The following is a 15,000-nucleotide window of genomic DNA, read 5'->3' on the forward strand; positions in this document are numbered from 1 at the left end:
CCTCGGCCGCGCATGCCATGCCACCGCGTTGCCCGGCATGCCATGCCTTGGCCTCGGTCAACATGCCATGCCACGGCCTCGGCCTCGGCCCGCATGCCTTGCTACGGCGTCGCCCAACATGCAGTGCCACGGCCTCGGCCCGCATGCCATGCCACGGCCTCGGCCCGCATGCCTTGCCACGGCGTCGCCCAACATGCCATGCCACGGCCTCGGCTAGCATGCCATGCCACGGCCTCGGCCCGCATGCCTTGCCAAGGCGTTGCCCAACATGCCATGCCATGCCACGGCCTCGGCCCGCATGTCTTGCCAAGGCGTTGCCCAACATGCCATGCCACGGCCTCGGCCCGCATGCCTTGCCACGGCGTTGCCCAGCATGCCATGCCACCGCGTTGCCCGGCATGCCATGCCTTAGCCTTGGCCAGCATGGCATGCCACGGCCTCGGCCATCATGCCATGCCACGGCCTCGGCCCGCATGCCTTGCCACGGCGTTGCCCAACATGCCATGCCACGGCCTCGGCCCGCATGCCATGCCATGTCATGCCTTGGCCTTGGCCAGCATGACATGCCACGGCCTCGGCCCGCATGCCTTGCTACGGCGTCGCCCAACAAGCCATGCCACGGCCTCGGCCCGCATAACATGCCACGGCCTCGGACCGCATGCCTTGCTACGGCGTCGCCCAACATGCCATGCCACGGCCTCGGCCCGCATGACATGCCACGGCCTCGGCCATCATGCCATGCCACGGCCTCGGCCCGCATGCCTTGCCACGGCGTTGCCCAACATGCCATGCCACGGCCTCGGCCCGCATGCCATGCCATGCCACGGCCACGGCCCGCATGCCATGCCACGGCCACGGCCTCAGCCCGCATGCCTTGCTACGGCGTCGCCCAACATGCCATGCCACGGCCTCGGCCCGCATGCCGTGCCACGGCCTCGGCCCGCATGCCATGCCATGCCACGGCCCGCATGTCTTGCCACGGCGTTGCCAAACATGCCATGCCACGGCCTCGGCCCGCATGCCTTGCGACGGCGTCGCCCAACATGCCATGCCACGGCCACGGCCCGCATGCCATGCCACGGCCTCGGCCCGCATGCCATGCCACGGCCTCGGCCCGCATGCCTTGCTGCGGCGTTGCCCAACATGCCACGCCACGGCCTCGGCCCGCATGCCTTGCCACCGCGTTGCCCAGCATGCCATGCCACCGCGTTGCCCGGCGTGCCATGCCTTAGCCTTGGCCAACATGTCGAGCCACGGCCTCGGCCCGCATGCCATGCCATGCCACAGCCCGCATGTCTTGCCACGGCGTTGCCAAACATGCCATGCCACGGCCTCGGCCCGCATGACGTGCCACGGCCTCGGCCCGCATGCCGTGCCACGGCCTCGGCCCGCATGCCGTGCCACGGCCTCGGCCCGCATGCCTTGCCACGACGCCGCCCAACTTGCCATGCCACGGCCTCGGCCCGCATGCCATGCCACGGCCTCGGCCCGCATGACATGCCACGGCCTCGGCCCGCATGCCTTGCTACGGCGTCGCCCAACATGCCATGCCACGGCCTCGGCCCGCATGCCATGCCACGGCCTCGGCCCGCATGACATGCCACGGCCTCGGACCGCATGCCTTGCTACGGCGTCGCCCAACATGCCATGCCACGGCCTCGGCCCGCATGCCATGCCACGGCCTCGGCCCGCATGCCATGCCACGGCCTCGGCCCGCATGCCATGCCACGGCCTCGGCCCGCATGCCTTGCTGCGGCGTTGCCCAACATGCCATGCCACGGCCTCGGCCCGCATGCCTTGCCACCGCGTTGCCCAGCATGCCATGCCACCGCGTTGCCCGGCGTGCCATGCCTTAGCCTTGGCCAACATGTCGAGCCACGGCCTCGGCCCGCATGCCATGCCATGCCACGGCCCGCATGTCTTGCCACGGCGTGGCCAAACATGCCATGCCACGGCCTCGGCCCGCATGACGTGCCACGGCCTCGGCCCGCATGACATGCCACGGCCTCGGCCCGCATGCCTTGCTACGGCGTCGCCCAACATGCCTTGCCACGGCCTCGGCCCGCATGCCATGCCACGGCCTCGGCCCGCATGACATGCCACGGCCTCGGCCAGCATGCCTTGCCACGACGCCGCCCAACTTGCCATGCCACGGCCTCGGCCCGCATGCCATGCCACGGCCTCGGCCCGCATGACATGCCACGGCCTCGGCCCGCATGCCTTGCTACGGCGTCGCCCAACATGCCATGCCACGGCCTCGGCCCGCATGCCATGCCACGGCCTCGGCCCGCATGACATGCCACGGCCTCGGACCGCATGCCTTGCTACGGCGTCGCCCAACATGCCATGCCACGGCCTCGGCCCGCATGCCACGGCACGGCCTCGGCCCGCATGCCTTGCTACGGCGTCGCCCAACATGCCATGCCACGGCCTCGGCCCGCATGCCATGCCACGGCCTCGGCCCGCATGACATGCCACGGCCTCGGACCGCATGCCTTGCTACGGCGTCGCCCAACATGCCATGCCACGGCCTCGGCCCGCATGCCATGCCACGGCCTCGGCCCGCATGACATGCCACGGCCTCGGACCGCATGCCTTGCTACGGCGTCGCCCAACATGCCATGCCACGGCCTCGGCCCGCATGCCACGGCACGGCCTCGGCCCGCATGCCTTGCTACGGCGTCGCCCAACATGCCATGCCACGGCCTCGGCCCGCATGCCATGCCACGGCCTCGGCCCGCATGACATGCCACGGCCTCGGCCCGCATGCCTTGCGACGGCGTCGCCCAACATGCCTTGCCACGGCCTCGGCCCGCATGCCATGCCACGGCCTCGGCCCGCATGCCTTGCCACGACGTCGCCCAACTTGCCATGCCACGGCCTCGGCCCGCATGCCATGCCACGGCCTCGGCGCGCATGACATGCCACGGCCTCGGCCCGCATGCCATGCTACGGCGTCGCCCAACATGCCATGCCACGGCCTCGGCCCGCATGCCATGCCACGGCCTCGGCCCGCATGCCATGCCACGGCCTCGGCCCGCATGACAGGCCACGGCCTCGGACCGCATGCCTTGCTACGGCGTCGCCCAACATGCCATGCCACGGCCTCGGCCCGCATGCCACGGCACGGCCTCGGCCCGCATGCCACGGCACGGCCTCGGCCCGCATGCCTTGCTACGGCGTCGCCCAACATGCCATGCCACGGCCTCGGCCCGCATGCCATGCCACGGCCTCGGCCCGCATGACATGCCACGGCCTCGGACCGCATGCCTTGCTACGGCGTCGCCCAACATGCCATGCCACAGCCTCGGCCCGCATGCCGTGCCACGGCCTCGGCCTCGGCCCGCATGCCTTGCTACGACGTTGGCCAACATGCCATGCCACGGCCCCGGCCCGCATGCCATGCCACCGCGTTGCCCGGCGTGCCATGCCTTAGCCTTGGCCAACATGTCGTGCCACGGCCTCGGCCCGCATGCCATGCCATGCCACGGCCCTCATGTCTTGCCACGGCGTTGCCAAACATGCCATGCCACGGCCTCGGCCCGCATGCCTTGCTACGGCGTCGCCCAACATGCCATGACATGCCACGGCCTCGGCCCGCATGCCTTGCTACGGCGTCGCCCAACATGCCATGCCACGGCCTCGGCCCGCATGCCATGCCACGGCCTCGGCCCGCATGCCTTGCGACGGCGTCGCCCAACATGCCATGCCACGGCCTCTGCCCGCATGCCATGCCACGGCCTCGGCCCGCGTGACATGCCACGGCCTCGGCCCGCATGCCTTGCCACGACGTCGCCCAACTTGCCATGCCACGGCCTCGGCCCGCATGCCATGCCACGGCCTCGGCTCGCATGACATGCCACGGCCTCGGCCCGCATGCCTTGCTACGGCGTCGCCCAACATGCCATGCCACGGCCTCGGCCCGCATGCCATGCCATGGCCTCGGCCCGCATGACATGCCACGGCCTCGGACCGCATGCCTTGCTACGGCGTCGCCCAACATGCCATGCCACGGCCCCGGCCCGCATGCCTTGCCACCGCGTTGCCCGGCGTGCCATGCCACCGCGTTGCCCGGCGTGCCATGCCTTAGCCTTGGCCAACATGTCGTGCCACGGCCTCGGCCCGCATGCCATGCCATGCCACGGCCCGCATGTCTTGCCACGGCGTTGCCAAACATGCCATGCCACGGCCTCGGCCCGCATGCCTTGCCACGGCCTCGGCCAACATGCCATGCCACGGCCTCGGCCCGCATGCCATGCCACGGCCTCGGCCCGCATGACATGCCACGGCCTCGGCCCGCATGCCTTGCTACGGCGTCGCCCAACATGCCATGCCACGGCCTCGGCCCGCATGCCATGCCACGGCCTCGGCCCGCATGCCCTTCTACGGCGTTGCCCAACATGCCATGCCACGGCCTCGGCCCGCATGCCATGCCACCGCGTTGCCCAGCATGCCATGCCACCGCGTTGCCCGGCGTGCCATGCCTTAGCCTTGGCCAACATGTCGTGCCACGGCCTCGGCCCGCATGCCATGCCACGGCCTCGGCCCGCATGTCTTGCCACGGCGTTGCCCAACATGCCATGCCACGGCCTCGGCCCCCATGCCTTGCCACCGCGCTGCCCAGCATGCCAATGCACCGCGTTGCCCGGCGTGCCATGCCTTATCCTTGGCGAACATGCCACGCCACGGCCTCGGCCCGCATGGCTTGCCAGGGCGTTGCCCAACATGCCATGCCACGGCCTCGGCCCGCATGTCTTGCCACGGCGTTGCCCAACATGCCATGCCATGCCACGCCACGGCCTCGGCCCGCATGCCATGCCACGGCCTCGGCCCGCATGCCATGCCATGCCACGGCCTCGGCCCGCATGCCATGCCACGGCCTCGGCCAGCATGCCATGCCAAGGCCTCGGCCCGCATGCCTTGCCACGGCGTTGCCCAGCATGCCATGCCACCGCGTTGCCCAGCGGGCCGTGCCGCGGCCTCGGCCCGCATGCCTTGCGACTGCCTTGGCCAGCGTGCCATGCCACAGCGTGCCATGCCTTAGCCTTGGCCTACATGCCATGCCACTGCCTTGGCCAGCATGTCGTGCCACCGCCACGGCCAGCATGCCATGCCGGTCCGTTGCCCAGCATGCCACGGCCGTGGCGGCATGGCAAGCCACGGCCTCGGCCAGCATGCCATGCCACGGCCTCGGCCAGCATGCCATGGCACTGTCTTGGTCAGCATGCCATGCCATGGCACCGCCTTGTCCAGCACGCCGTGCCGCAGCGTTGGCCAGCATGCCTTGGCCGGCATGCCATGCCAATGCCTTGGGCCAACATGGCGTGCCACGGGCTGGGCCATGCCGGTCCGTTGCCCGGCATGCCACGGCCGTGGCGGCATGGCAAGCCACGGCCTCGGCCAGCATGCCATGCCCCGGCCTCGCCCAGCATGCCATGGCACGGTCTTGGTCAGCATGCCATGCCATGGCACCGCCTTGTGCAGCGTTGGCCAGCATGCCTTGGCCGGCATGCCATGCCAATGCCTTGGGCCAACATGGCGTGCCACGGGCTGGGCGAGCACGGCATGCCACGGGCTGGGCGAGCATGCCACGCCACGGCCTTGGCTAGCAGCAAGGCATGCCACGGCCTCGGCGAGCATGCCATGCCATGCCAAGGCCAAGGCCAAAGCCAAGGCCAAGGCAGTGGGCAAGGCCAAGTCCCTGTGCAAGGCATGGCCATGGCCAAGGCAAAGGCCAAGGCCGCGGGCAAAGGCCAAGGCCAAGGCCAGGGCCATGGCGTGCCACCGCCTCGATCGATCTTTTTGAACATGATTCTTTTATAATCTTACCCAAACCGTGCAACACAATTAAAAATGCACTACAATCAATTTTAAATGTCATTCCCTATTTTTTTGCAATTTTTCTGGAGCTTTTCGAATTTTTAAAGCCCTTATTTGGCATAAAAAAATCAAAATAAAATAAAAAAAATGAAAAAAATAATTTAATAATTTCTATAATTACTAGTGAATCATCCTTTAATTATGGGAATTTTTCCATAATTTTTTGACTATTTTTATTAATTTTTATTATTTTTTAAGTATTAATATCGAAATAAATTAAAATAAAATATTTTCTGTAAAAAAATATTTTTTTTAATTTTTTTTATGGTGTATTAAATTATTTCCTACAACTTTCATGTTGAAAGTTTTGGCAAAAAACCATTACTTTTTAAAAAAACCCCATTATGACTCCTCGAACATGCTTGATGTTTCCTCCTGCCAGATTGAAAAGGGCTTAACAGGCTATTATAAGGGGGGGGCACCTCCCTTGCCCAGGGCAAGGCAGTGGCAGGTACGCCCCATGTTGGGCGCGGCCTGGGCTGCGGCCTTGGGTTACATGCACTGCGGCTCGACCGCGGCCTGGGCTGCGGCCTGGGGCGGCTCGGCCGCGGCCTTGGGCGGCCTGGACCGCGGCCTTGGGCGGCCTTGCGCGGCCTGGGCGCGGCCTTGGGCGGCCTGGGCGCGGCCTTGCGCGGCCTGGGCGCGGCCTTGGGCGGCCTGGGCGCGGCCTTGCGCGGCCTGGGCGCGGCCTTGGGCAGCATGGCGTGGCATGCGCGCGGGCGTGGGCGGCCTGGCATGCGCGCGGCATGGGCAGCACGGCATGGCATGCGCACGGCCTGGGCGGCCTGGCATGCAGCCGGCCTGGCATGCCCGCGGCGTGGGCAGCACGGCATGGCATGCGCACGGCCTGGGCGGCCTGGCATGCAGCCGGCCTGGCATGCCCGCGGCGTGGGCAGCACGGCATGGCATGCGCACGGCCTGGGCGGCCTGGCATGCAGCCGGCCTGGGCAGCACGGCATGGCATGCGCACGGCCTGGGCGGCCTGGCATGCCCGCGGCGTGGGCAGCGTGGCCTGTGCGAATACCGCGCGCGTGGTCTTTTGACCACGGTGCGCGTGTTGCGCGCATGGTCGCGCACGCCTTTGCACGCCTTCGCACGCAACGCACGTCTAGTGATAAGAACCGCAGCCAAGGCAGCCCAGCCAAAGCCAGCAGCATGCCAAGCCAAGGCCAAGGCCAGCAGCATGCCATGCCACGGCCAAGGCAGCCCAGCCAAAGCCAGCAGCATGCCATGCCAAGGCCTAGGCCAGCAGCATGCCATGCCACGGCCAAGGCAGGCAAGCCAAAGCCAGCAGCATGCCATGCCAAGGCCAAGGCCAGCAGCATGCCATGCCACGGCCAAGGCAGCCCAGCCAAAGCCAGCAGCATGCCATGCCAAGGCCTAGGCCAGCAGCATGCCATGCCACGGCCAAGGCAGGCCAGCCAAAGCCAGCAGCATGCCATGCCAAGGCCAAGGCCAGCAGCATGCCATGCCACGGCCAAGGCAGCCCAGCCAAAGCAAGCAGCATGCCATGCCAAGGCCTAGGCCAGCAGCATGCCATGCCACGGCCAAGGCAGGCAAGCCAAAGCCAGCAGCATGCCATGCCAAGGCCATGGCCAGCAGCATGCCATGCCACGGCCAAGGCAGCCCAGCCAAAGCCAGCAGCATGCCATGCCAAGGCCAAGGCCAGCAGCATGCCATGCCACGGCCAAGGCAGCCCAGCCAAAGCCAGCAGCATGCCATGCCAAGGCCTAGGCCAGCAGCATGCCATGCCACGGCCAAGGCAGGCCAGCCAAAGCCAGCAGCATGCCATGCCAAGGCCAAGGCCAGCAGCATGCCATGCCACGGCCAAGGCAGCCCACCCAAAGCCAGCAGCATGCCATGCCAAGGCCTAGGCCAGCAGCATGCCATGCCACGGCCAAGGCAGGCCAGCCAAAGCCAGCAGCATGCCATGCCAAGGCCTAGGCCACCAGCATGCCATGCCACGGCCAAGGCAGCCCAGCCAAAGCCAGCAGCATGCCATGCCAAGGCCAAGGCCAGCAGCATGCCATGCCACGGCCAAGGCAGCCCAGCCAAAGCCAGCAGCATGCCATGCCAAGGCCTAGGCCAGCAGCATGCCATGCCACGGCCAAGGCAGGCAAGCCAAAGCCAGCAGCATGCCATGCCACGGCCAAGGCAGCCCAGCCAAAGCCAGCAGCATGCCATGCCAAGGCCAAGGCCAGCAGCATGCCATGCCACGGCCAAGGCAGCCCAGCCAAAGCCAGCAGCATGCCATGCCAAGGCCTAGGCCAGCAGCATGCCATGCCACGGCCAAGGCAGGCCAGCCAAAGCCAGCAGCATGCCATGCCAAGGCCAAGGCCAGCAGCATGCCATGCCACGGCCAAGGCAGCCCACCCAAAGCCAGCAGCATGCCATGCCAAGGCCTAGGCCAGCAGCATGCCATGCCACGGCCAAGGCAGCCCAGCCAAAGCCAGCAGCATGCCATGCCAAGGCCAAGGCCAGCAGCATGCCATGCCACGGCCAAGGCAGCCCAGCCAAAGCCAGCAGCATGCCATGCCAAGGCCAAGGCCAGCAGCATGCCATGCCACGGCCAAGGCAGCCCAGCCAAAGCCAGCAGCATGCCATGCCAAGGCCTAGGCCAGCAGCATGCCATGCCACGGCCAAGGCAGGCCAGCCAAAGCCAACCGCATGGCATGCCAAGGCCAAGGCCAGCAGCATGCCATGCCACGGCCAAGGCAGCCCAGCCAAAGCCAGCAGCATGCCATGCCAAGGCCTAGGCCAGCAGCATGCCATGCCACGGCCAAGGCAGGCCAGCCAAAGCGAGCAGCATGCCATGCCAAGGCCTAGGCCAGCAGCATGCCATGCCACGGCCAAGGCAGCCCAACCAAAGCCAGCAGCATGCCATGCCAAGGCTTAGGCCAGCAGCATGCCATGCCACGGCCAAGGCAGGCCAGCCAAAGCCAGCAGCATGCCATGCCAAGGCCTAGGCCACCAGCATGCCATGCCACGGCCAAGGCAGCCCAGCCAAAGCCAGCAGCATGCCATGCCAAGGCCAAGGCCAGCAGCATGCCATGCCACGGCCAAGGCAGCCCAGCCAAAGCCAGCAGCATGCCATGCCAAGGCCTAGGCCAGCAGCATGCCATGCCACGGCCAAGGCAGGCCAGCCAAAGCCAGCAGCATGCCATGCCAAGGCCTAGGCCAGCAGCATGCCATGCCACGGCCATGGCAGCCCAGCCAAAGCCAGCAGCATGCCATATCAAGGCCAAGGGCAGCAGCATGCCATGCCACGGCCAAGGCAGCCCAGCCAAAGCCAGCAGCATGCCATGCCATGGCCTAGGCCAGCAGCATGCCATGCCACGGCCAAGGCAGGCCAGCCAAAGCCAGCAGCATGCCATGCCAAGGCCAAGGCCAGCAGCATGCCATGCCACGGCCAAGGCAGCCCAGCCAAAGCCAGCAGCATGCCATGCCAAGGCCTAGGCCAGCAGCATGCCATGCCACGGCCAAGGCAGCCCAGCCAAAGCCAGCAGCATGCCATATCAAGGCCAAGGCCAGCAGCATGCCATGCCACGGCCAAGGCAGCCCAGCCAAAGCCAGCAGCATGCCATGCCATGCCTAGGCCAGCAGCATGCCATGCCACGGCCAAGGCAGGCCAGCCAAAGCCAGCAGCATGCCATGCCAAGGCCTAGGCCAGCAGCATGCCATGCCACGGCCAAGGCAGGCCAGCCAAAGCCAGCAGCATGCCATGCCAAGGCCTAGGCCAGCAGCATGCCATGCCACGGCCAAGGCAGGCCAGCCAAAGCCAGCAGCATGCCATGCCAAGGCCAAGGCCAGCAGCATGCCATGCCACGGCCTAGGCCAGCAGCATGCCATGCCACGGCCAAGGCAGCCCAGCCAAAGCCAGCAGCATGCCATGCCAAGGCCTAGGCCAGCAGCATGCCATGCCACGGCCAAGGCAGCCCAGCCAAAGCCAGCAGCATGCCATGCCAAGGCCAAGGCCAGCAGCATGCCATGCCACGGCCAAGGCAGCCCAGCCAAAGCCAGCAGCATGCCATGCCAAGGCCAAGGCCAGCAGCATGCCATGCCACGGCCAAGGCAGCCCAGCCAAAGCCAGCAGCATGCCATGCCAAGGCCTAGGCCAGCAGCATGCCATGCCACGGCCAAGGCAGGCCAGCCAAAGCCAACAGCATGGCATGCCAAGGCCAAGGCCAGCAGCATGCCATGCCACGGCCAAGGCAGCCCAGCCAAAGCCAGCAGCATGCCATGCCAAGGCCTAGGCCAGCAGCATGCCATGCCACGGCCAAGGCAGGCCAGCCAAAGCGAGCAGCATGCCATGCCAAGGCCTAGGCCAGCAGCATGCCATGCCACGGCCAAGGCAGCCCAACCAAAGCCAGCAGCATGCCATGCCAAGGCTTAGGCCAGCAGCATGCCATGCCACGGCCAAGGCAGGCCAGCCAAAGCCAGCAGCATGCCATGCCAAGGCCTAGGCCACCAGCATGCCATGCCACGGCCAAGGCAGCCCAGCCAAAGCCAGCAGCATGCCATGCCAAGGCCAAGGCCAGCAGCATGCCATGCCACGGCCAAGGCAGCCCAGCCAAAGCCAGCAGCATGCCATGCCAAGGCCTAGGCCAGCAGCATGCCATGCCACGGCCAACGCAGGCCAGCCAAAGCCAGCAGCATGCCATGCCAAGGCCTAGGCCAGCAGCATGCCATGCCACGGCCATGGCAGCCCAGCCAAAGCCAGCAGCATGCCATATCAAGGCCAAGGGCAGCAGCATGCCATGCCACGGCCAAGGCAGCCCAGCCAAAGCCAGCAGCATGCCATGCCATGGCCTAGGCCAGCAGCATGCCATGCCACGGCCAAGGCAGGCCAGCCAAAGCCAGCAGCATGCCATGCCAAGGCCAAGGCCAGCAGCATGCCATGCCACGGCCAAGGCAGCCCAGCCAAAGCCAGCAGCATGCCATGCCAAGGCCTAGGCCAGCAGCATGCCATGCCACGGCCAAGGCAGCCCAGCCAAAGCCAGCAGCATGCCATATCAAGGCCAAGGCCAGCAGCATGCCATGCCACGGCCAAGGCAGCCCAGCCAAAGCCAGCAGCATGCCATGCCATGCCTAGGCCAGCAGCATGCCATGCCACGGCCAAGGCAGGCCAGCCAAAGCCAGCAGCATGCCATGCCAAGGCCTAGGCCAGCAGCATGCCATGCCACGGCCAAGGCAGGCCAGCCAAAGCCAGCAGCATGCCATGCCAAGGCCAAGGCCAGCAGCATGCCATGCCACGGCCAAGGCAGGCCTGCCAAAGCCAGCAGCATGCCATGCCATGGCCAAGGCCAGCAGCATGCCATGCCAAGGCCAAGGCCAGCAGCATGCCATGCCACGGCCAAGGCTGCCAGCCAAAGCCAGCAGCATGCCATGCCAAGGCCTAGGCCAGCAGCATACCATGCCAAGGCCTAGGCCAGCAGCATGCCATGCCACGGCCAAGGCAGCCCAGCCAAAGCCAGCAGCATGCCATGCCAAGGCCTAGGCCAGCAGCATGCCATGCCACGGCCAAGGCAGCCCAGCCAAAGCCAGCAGCATGCCATGCCAAGGCCAAGGCCAGCAGCATGCCATGCCACGGCCAAGGCAGCCCAGCCAAAGCCAGCAGCATGCCATGCCAAGGCCAAGGCCAGCAGCATGCCATGCCACGGCCAAGGCAGCCCAGCCAAAGCCAGCAGCATGCCATGCCAAGGCCTAGGCCAGCAGCATGCCATGCCACGGCCAAGGCAGGCCAGCCAAAGCCAACAGCATGGCATGCCAAGGCCAAGGCCAGCAGCATGCCATGCCACGGCCAAGGCAGCCCAGCCAAAGCCAGCAGCATGCCATGCCAAGGCCTAGGCCAGCAGCATGCCATGCCACGGCCAAGGCAGGCCAGCCAAAGCGAGCAGCATGCCATGCCAAGGCCAAGGCCAGCAGCATGCCATGCCACGGCCAAGGCAGCCCAACCAAAGCCAGCAGCATGCCATGCCAAGGCTTAGGCCAGCAGCATGCCATGCCACGGCCAAGGCAGGCCAGCCAAAGCCAGCAGCATGCCATGCCAAGGCCTAGGCCACCAGCATGCCATGCCACGGCCAAGGCAGCCCAGCCAAAGCCAGCAGCATGCCATGCCAAGGCCAAGGCCAGCAGCATGCCATGCCACGGCCAAGGCAGCCCAGCCAAAGCCAGCAGCATGCCATGCGAAGGCCTAGGCCAGCAGCATGCCATGCGAAGGCCTAGGCCAGCAGCATGCCATGCCACGGCCAACGCAGGCCAGCCAAAGCCAGCAGCATGCCATGCCAAGGCCTAGGCCAGCAGCATGCCATGCCACGGCCAAGGCAGCCCAGCCAAAGCCAGCAGCATGCCATATCAAGGCCAAGGGCAGCAGCATGCCATGCCACGGCCAAGGCAGCCCAGCCAAAGCCAGCAGCATGCCATGCCATGGCCTAGGCCAGCAGCATGCCATGCCACGGCCAAGGCAGGCCAGCCAAAGCCAGCAGCATGCCATGCCAAGGCCAAGGCAGCCCAGCCAAAGCCAGCAGCATGCCATGCCAAGGCCTAGGCCAGCAGCATGCCATGCCACGGCCAAGGCAGCCCAGCCAAAGCCAGCAGCATGCCATATCAAGGCCAAGGCCAGCAGCATGCCATGCCACGGCCAAGGCAGCCCAGCCAAAGCCAGCAGCATGCCATGCCATGCCTAGGCCAGCAGCATGCCATGCCACGGCCAAGGCAGGCCAGCCAAAGCCAGCAGCATGCCATGCCAAGGCCTAGGCCAGCAGCATGCCATGCCACGGCCAAGGCAGGCCAGCCAAAGCCAGCAGCATGCCATGCCAAGGCCAAGGCCAGCAGCATGCCATGCCACGGCCAAGGCTGCCAGCCAAAGCCAGCAGCATGCCATGCCAAGGCCTAGGCCAGCAGCATGCCATGCCACGGCCAAGGCAGCCCAGCCAAAGCCAGCAGCATGCCATGCCAAGGCCTAGGCCAGCAGCATGCCATGCCACGGCCAAGGCAGCCCAGCCAAAGCCAGCAGCATGCCATGCCACGGCCAAGGCAGCCCAGCCAAAGCCAGCAGCATGCCATGCCAAGGCCAAGGCCAAGGCCAGCAGCATGCCATGCCATGCCACGGCCAAGGCCAAGGCCGAGGCAGCCCATCCGAAGCCAGCAACATTCCATGGCAAGGCCAACGCAGCCCAGCCAAAGCCGGCGGCATGCCATGCCAAGGCCAAGGCCAGCCGCATGTCTTGCCACGGCCTTGTCCCGCAGCGTGGCGTGCCTTGGCCTTGGGCTAGAACATCGCATGCCACGCCCTTGGCAAGCAATCCTGTCCCTCGTGTAATTGCCATTTGGTTTGGCTTTGACTTACGTATATGTTGCCCTGCGAAATGCTTGTCCCTCGGGTAATAGCCGGTTTGGTTGCCTTTGACTTGCGAACACGTTGCTAGTGCTTTCCCCAGTGGAAGCTTGTTGGGAAAAGTATGTCCCTCGGAAGTTGCCTGTTGCGTTTGTTATTTGCATTCGAGCTATCCGATGCTTGCTGGGTTTCTCTAAGAGTTTTTGCACGTTCGTCGGGCTTTTTAATTATTTATTTACTCATAAAAATTATAATAAAATAAATTAAAAATAAAAAAATAATTAAAAAAATTACTATAATTACTAGTGCCTCATCTTATAATTGTTGGAATTTTTCTAGAATTTTTTGAGTATTTTTAGTAATTTTTATTATTTTTTAAGTATTAAAATTGAAATAAATTAAAATAAAATATTCCGGTGGCCAAATATTTTTTTATAATTTTTTTTATGGTGTATTAAATTATTTCATACAACTTTCATGTTGAAAGTTTTGGCAAAAAACCATTACTTTTTAAAAAAACCCCATTATGACTCCTCGAACATGCTTGATGTTTCCTCCTGCCAGATTGAAAAGGGCTTAACAGGCTATTATAAGGGGGGGGCACCTCCCTTAAGGCTGGCCAGCATGGCCAGGCCACAGGCCACGCCTATGCCTAGGCGGGCGCTTGGCACATGCCATCGCTTGGCTTGTGGCATTGGCTTGTGGCATCGAAACTACATAGCCAAGCACGGGATGCGTCGAGTGGCGGCCCGCGGCGGTGGCGGTGGCACGTTGGCCTAGGGCAGCATGCCATGCCACAGCCTTGGCCAGCAACATGGCATGCCAAAGCCTTGGCCAGCAGCATGCCATGCCCTGGCCTTGGCAAGCATGTCATGCCACGGCCTTGGCCAGCAGCATGCCATGCCACGACCTTGGCCAGCAGCATGCCATGCCCCGGCCTTGGCCAGCATGTCATGCCACGGCCTTGGCCAGCAGCATGCCATGCCACAGCCTTGGCCAGCAGCATGCCATGCCACAGCCTTGGCCAGCAACATGGCATGCCAAAGCCTTGGCCAGCAGCACGCCATGCCCCGGCCTTGGCAACCTTGCCAAGCCACGGCCATGGCCAGCAGCGTGCTATGCCCCGGCCTTGGCCAGCAGCGTGCCATGCCACGACCTTGGCCAGCAGCTTGCCATGCCCCGGCCTTGGCCAGCATGTCATGCCACGGCCTTGGCCAGCAGCATGCCATGCCACGGCCTTGGCCGGCAACATGGCATGCCGCGGCCTTGGCCGGCAGCATGCCATGCCGCGGCCTTGGCCGGCAGCATGGCAAGCCCAAGCCTTGGTCAGCAGCAGCATGCCATGCCAACGCCTTGGCCAGCAGCATGCCTTGCCACGGCCTCGGCCATCAGCATGCCTTGCCACGGCCTCGGCCATCAGCATGCCTTGCCACGGCCTCGGCCATCAGCATGCCTTGCCACGGCCTTGTCCAGCAGCATGGCATGCCCGGCCTTGGCCAGCAGCATGTCATGCCACGGCCTTGGCAAGCATGCCAAGCCACGGCCTTGGCAAGCATGCCATGTCCCTCGGGTAATTGTACAAGTTGCCTTGCGAAATGCATGTCCCTCGGTTAAATTGCCATTTGGTTGGCTTTGGCGTGCGAACGAGTTGCCTGTGCTTTCCTTGTGGAAGCTTGTTGCGAGAAGTATGTCCCTCGAAAGTTGCCTGTTGCGTTTGTTATTTGCATTCGCGCTAACCGGTGCTTGCTCGGCCTCTCTAAATGTTTTCGCGCGTTCGTCGGGCT

This window comes from Camellia sinensis, unplaced genomic scaffold (genome assembly GCF_055761805.1).
Source record: "Camellia sinensis isolate YWXY unplaced genomic scaffold, ASM5576180v1 Unanchor4, whole genome shotgun sequence".
Taxonomy (NCBI): domain Eukaryota; kingdom Viridiplantae; phylum Streptophyta; class Magnoliopsida; order Ericales; family Theaceae; genus Camellia; species Camellia sinensis.